General features: G+C 42.8%; 1 protein-coding gene across 2 annotated transcripts in view; it reads left to right on the top strand.

Moving 5' to 3' along the window:
* The window catches only part of NHS (NHS actin remodeling regulator), a 249866-nt gene that overhangs the window by 50196 nt on the left and 193617 nt on the right, over window positions 1–6053 (top strand). The gene's annotated exons all lie outside the window — the stretch shown is intronic.

Genomic DNA, 6053 nt, shown 5'->3' with positions numbered 1-6053 from the left:
TGTGGGTTGGCCCTGTGATGGAGTCATGCCAAAGGCAAGGACCTCAGGAGCAAGTGGGAAGGCTGTTGTGGAGTCACTCGCTTGGAAGACCATGCAGTAGTGATGCAGCATAACCATGGCAGTGGGTGGGGAAGTCATGGGCCTGGCCACATGCTCCATGATCGTTGGAATGTTACACGTGGGCTCCCTGATGACTGAACCTTCCTACTGCTTATCAGCCTTTTTAAGTTGCCTGTCACACCAAGTGACATGATCTAGAGCGGTCACAGGCATGGATTGTCTGGATGAGGAGCTACGAGATACGGTTTAGAGGCTTGTGGTAGCAATGGTAATGGGAGGACAGTTGGAGTAGATGATCTTGCAGGTCGTTTCCAACCTTGCAATTCTATGATTCTTTGATTCTATGATTGATGCTTGAAGTAGGTGATCCTAGTGGTCTTTCCAACCTTAATGATTCTATGTCTGTGTGTGGTGTTTTATCCCCAAAGTGTCACCCTCTATATTTACTCTTCCTTGCAGAGAAACGATAGTACTTTTTTTCCCCTTCCTCCTCCTTATTGTCCCTTCAACCTGACACATTACGTACCAGAGATGGGTGCTGGCAGGATATGCTTCTGTGGGGGCTGCATGTCTCTGGAATTTATTTCCCTGGTTTGGTCTAAGCCCAGATTTGTGGGTGTGGAGCAGAAGACATCCATTCGAGAGCTCTGTGGCTGTGCTTCCCAGACCAATTAAGGGATAGAAAGGATCTCCTCTTTTTTCAAGGTGACTGACTGGAAGATTTCCTTTCTAATGATGATTTGAAGGCTCATGGGGTTTGACTGTATGATTAATTATGTGTTAAGATGCCTAGAGCCTCCAAGAAGCATATGATTATTATTTATTTAAGTCAGAATACTACTAAATATAATGAAGTGGAGCTTTAAATAGGTTGGAGAAAAAAAAAAAAGAAGGCATTTTCTACAGAACACAACTAATTTTGCGTTGTGCTGGGACCATGTGGAATGAAACTGGAAAGGATGCTTCAAGAGCCCCAATTCTCCCTAGGAAAGTGTTGCTCTTTGCACATATCTCTCACACATACTTTCCTTGTTTCTGGCCCAACATAACTGAACACCTTCCCCTGAAAGCCAACCACTTGTGATGGTGCTTCCAAAAGCATTCTATGGGTAGGCAGGTAGAGGAGTAAAATCACAAGGAAAGTGCTTTGGGTTATTCTGGGGAGCTCTACTGTCAACTTTAGCTTGAAAGGTGGGAAAAAAAATACCACACACAACTCATCTCCTATTTTCAGTCTCTTTTTCTTACCATATGTAATAATTAAAATCACTCTCTCATTTTTATAGGAATAATGTAAGGGGTGTGACTGAATTGCAACTTTGAGAAAGTAATAACACTTTGTTCTGCTTGACAATCCATCTGATATGGACTTTGCCCTCCACAAGTGTGGCTGGAATCTGTTCCAAAAGCTATAGAGTCGGGAAGGCTTAATGTAAAAACAAATAGTTGAGCTCAGGAGAGGCAGGCCGGTTGCTGTAAATGGCTTTGTCTGCCAAAAAGCTGGTAATAGCATGTTGGCCAGGCATTTTTGCTTTCCTAATTGAAACCACAGGTTTTTGATTACAAATGTTAAGAATAACAGTACCTCATCTAATTTAAACCTCCTTCTAACCTCCATGGTGTGATTTCTTGTGGGAGTACTTGCCAGTGCAGGCTCACGTGTATTTGTCTCCCCTTTCATCTCCATGCTCTCTTCTTTAATACTTCAGACCCCTACATCCTCTTATCAGCTCTGTTATTCCCAGTAACCGAGTTCTCTGTGGACTTACATTTAGCAAGAGACTTACATTCACATGAGAGAGTTTGTGGAACTTCAGATGTGGAAAGAAGTAATTTACTGAAAAGAGAAATGAGTAAGCAACTAGGTTGGGATTGCTGCCGTTTGGCATTTGATAGCATGTTGAGTTCATGCAGTGCTCTTTTTAATAGTTTTCAAATGCTTATTGTGTTAATATAATCAAGGATGCAGCAATATTCTGATGCTTTAGCATTTTTGTCTAGATAAAAGAGCCATGCCATAAGCACAAAGCTTGGTGCTAGACCTCTAGGTGTAAATGGCTGATATATTGAAATTGGCAGTAGGTTGCAGACTCAGAAGATCACTGAGAAACACATGGAATAGTTAGGCTTTACAGACAGATGGCCTCAAGGCACAGTGGACACAGGGGAAGTCCTTAATCATTTTGTATGCAGGCATGTTAGTTTGCAATATCTTTAATCATAGAATAATAGAATTGTTTGAATTGGAAGGAACTTTTAAAGGTCGGGTAGTGTAACTCCCCCACATCACATTGCTCAGAACCCCGTCCAGCCTGACCTTGAACATCTCCAGGGACAGGGCATCCACCACCATTCTGGGCAACCCGTTGCAGTGCCTCACCACCCTTACTGTAAACAACTCTTTTCTTATATCCAGTCTAAATCTCCCCTCTTTTAGTTTGAAACCATTTTCCCTTGTCCTGTTGCAACAGGCCCCACTTCCAGGAAAGTTTCTGAGAAAACCTTGTCTGCAGTGCAGGACCTGAAACCTGCCTCATTCCCTGCCAGCTGCCATAGCCAGGACTAGAGGACTCTCAGGTCTGCAACCTTGGTAGCATAGTCTTGTAGGCACCTGAGCTGTGGCTGTAGTGAGGCCCCAGTGGTAGGGTCCTGAAGCCAGCCACTGAAAATCTAGTTCCCACTTCCCTGAGCACTGTGAGTTCTTCTGCTCCCATCTGCCAGGGCTCCAGGGACCTGCAGAAAGATTTTCATGAAATGCTGATATGAAATATGGATATTTTGTGCCTATGCCAAGCATGGACTTCTCAGACCCGTTCTTGTGGTTAGGAGTGGCAAATGTTTTACTTTGGATCTACAAATGTCCATCAGCATGTTTGCAGTAGATGATAGCTTTTCATACGGATTAAAATCTATGGTTTCTTATTCATCTGGGCAGTATGATACAGAGTATGCTGTGCGTACTTTCTTTCTTTGCAAGTGCTGTGAAAAAATTTCAGTAGTATTTCCACTTAGTAGTACCAGCCTATAGGTCTGAATATGTAGCAGTAGCAGAGTGTATGGGATGAATTCCATCTAAGACAGCAATAGTTAACGCTCACATCCCTTCACACACACACCCACACAAAAAAGAGCTGGCAGAGTAGCTAAGACAGTGCCTCTTTCAGATAATGTAGAGGTTTCTGCCTTCAACTGAGTTAGCTTTTAACTTTACCAATTCATTTTCCTAGTCTGTTTCATATTAGAGGCTCGGCTTCTTTGAGGTGGTAAATTTTAAACAGTCAAAATGGGAGGGGCAGTACAAATTTCAGATTGTGAGGGCCTTTTAGCTTTCACAGTGCTCTTTGGAAATATGTGATACCCTGAGATTAGGATATGGAAGTCACACTGCACTGCTTAGTTGAGCCAACACATATTTAACAAGTTGTAAATGCAGTTTCTCAATGAGTAGGAGTCTGTCAGCTAGATCACCATCCAAGTCATCCATCTGTGCTAACTTCAGTCAATTTCTGTTCTCTACTTTCATTTCTTTAGTCGTGTGTTTGTCAGCAGAGCCAAAAGTGGAATGCCTCTGCCCCAACTAAACCAGTGGGAAGGAATAAAACCTCTTTGATTCTCCAGAGGCTTCCTTTCCTCAAGGAAGTCTTGAAGTTGTAGCAAACAATAGCTTTGGACTGCTGGTGGCAGCATCTAGAAGTGATGGTGTGCTGATGTGGGACTTGACACATCAGCACCTTTTCTGCCATCAGAGCTAAACAGCTCATTTTAACACTTTAGAACAAATAATATGTTCAAATAGCCATTCATTTTTAGCTGACACCTCTCAGTGCTTCTTACAGCCTGTGTATTTCCTTTGCAGAGTGTCATGCTGTTTCTGTTTAGAAGCTAATAATACAATTTTCCTAGTTATTACACAGGCTGTCTGACTCTGAGGTTTCCTTAGAGTCTAAGTATGCCAGATCTTCTTATATGAAGCTATGACACGCTTTAAAAGAAAAACATTCACCAATCACTCTGGTGATGAGCGTTGGGTTTGGAAAGAGGCTATAGAATCACAGAACCATAGAATATCCCAAGTTGGAAGGAACCCATAAATATCATTGAGTCCAACTCACAAGACCATCCAAAAATCAGACCATATATCTTAAAGCACTGTCTGGACATTTGTAGGTGGATAGAGCACCTACAGAAGGGCTTGAGCTTTGATTAAAAATTAAAATCTAAACAGCTCAAGATTGAGTTACAGTGAAGCCTTCTAGCTATCATGTACAATATTTGCAGACCAAGTTATTGGTACATAGCATATCATTTGATTCACTTTGAATCCAAAAAGTATGTTATGAGCCTTTGTCTGCTCATAACAGTTCTCCTTGGTAAAGGTATTGGATGAAAGATTATTTGGAGAGTGATGGGCCACTATTATTTTTTATGATGTCTCTTGTCTGACTGACATAGGGGGGGTATACCTTGAATCTCAATAGCAGTAAAAACCCAGTGCAGATGCAAGGACAGAAAATAAATTCAGGTAAAGTTTGCATCCCTGTCTGATATAGGCTGGTTATTGTCATATTTGGGAGAATGTGAATGCCAGCCTTGCTCCTTTGGTTAGAACTAAGCCTTCTGTCCCCCTCATTGATTACCAGAGGAAAGTTGAGTAGGATCTCAGAGGCGTGCTCTCAAAAGTTAAATGTCCTTGTGTCTCTGCATTGTAGCAAGCTTTAATTACTAGAATAGAAGTAATTATAGTGTGGAAAATTTCAGCCTGAGCATTTAAAGTTTGGACAGAAAGTCTTAATAAGCAACTGAAAAGCCACGCTGGGAAGGATTGCTTTCTACCTCTAATGACATACTATCGGATCCCATGACATATCAGACCTTACCATATCTTTGGCTTCTTCTCCATGCATTCACTAATAAAAATGTTCCCATTTCTGATCAGTTTGTAGACTAGTAAGTTTTGAGGACAGCTGTGCAACTTGGGCTGTGGCATGAGGGTGAAATAATTGCTTATGTCAGATTTTATATCTGAGACTGTGGCTTAAGCAAAGGGAGGCTACTCCTGGTGAAGCAGTACCTGATCCCTTGTACCGCTTGAGAGAAAATTACTGGTTTCACTGCAGAATGCAAATGCAAGTTTAAGTCATGTCTTGCTAAGTTATGATCAAGACCGATCCAGCTTTCATTACCAAAAAAAGTGATCAGCCAAACCTGTGTGCAAACCCAAACTACATTTGACAAAGAGAGGAGACAGCAGATGGAGACTTATCCGTGGATTTTTCCAAACACATATGTCTGATGTTTGCAATATAGAGAACAGAGCTGATGCTGTGCCACAGGGTACGAAGAATTCACTTGTCCTTGAGGCTGCCTAAGGAGCTTTCTGGAATGACTGTCCATCCATTTTTCAGGTTTCAAAACGTGCAGTCTGAAAGTTTCTAACCCTTATGGGGCCTGAAGGAAATTGAGTGACCGTGAGCAGATCCCATGCAGCTGCAGAGCAAATGCTGACGAGTGCATCGGCAGCTTCTGCTGCTGCTGCTATTTTGAATTCTGTGGGTGGCAGGGAAACAAGCAGGAATTAGGTCAATTTAGCTCTGCTGCTGCTTGAGAAAGCGAAGAGCAGCTGCTGAGACAGCCACGGGAGCACAGAAATGGAAGCTGGGGGATGGGTTAGGATGATGGTAAGCGGGATGCAAGGAGCAGGGATCAGCTGCTGGAGTTGTCTGGGCTGGGAGCAGGCACTGACTCAGGTGGAGCAGGCGTGCATGGGCTGCGCGCTGATGTGAATAGGGCTCGGGGTGAAGTAACAGCAATCTCTTGCATTCTGGGAAGGGAAGAGGAGGGAGATGAGTTTAGTTTCTTGCCTGCAGCTGCCCTGAAAATGCTTTTTCTTCCCTTACCCACTTGTTTGTATCTGCAGTTTTGAGGCGGGGCTGAAGTCTGTATTTAGAGAGAAACACAAATACTGTGGCTTGGTCTGTGGTAAAAGGGAAGAT

Source organism: Phasianus colchicus, chromosome 1, assembly GCF_987193195.1.
Source record: "Phasianus colchicus chromosome 1, bPhaCol1.hap1.1, whole genome shotgun sequence".
NCBI lineage: Eukaryota > Metazoa > Chordata > Aves > Galliformes > Phasianidae > Phasianus > Phasianus colchicus.
The sequence above is the reverse complement of the archived record's forward strand: the minus strand, read 5'-3'. Positions and strand labels throughout refer to the sequence as shown.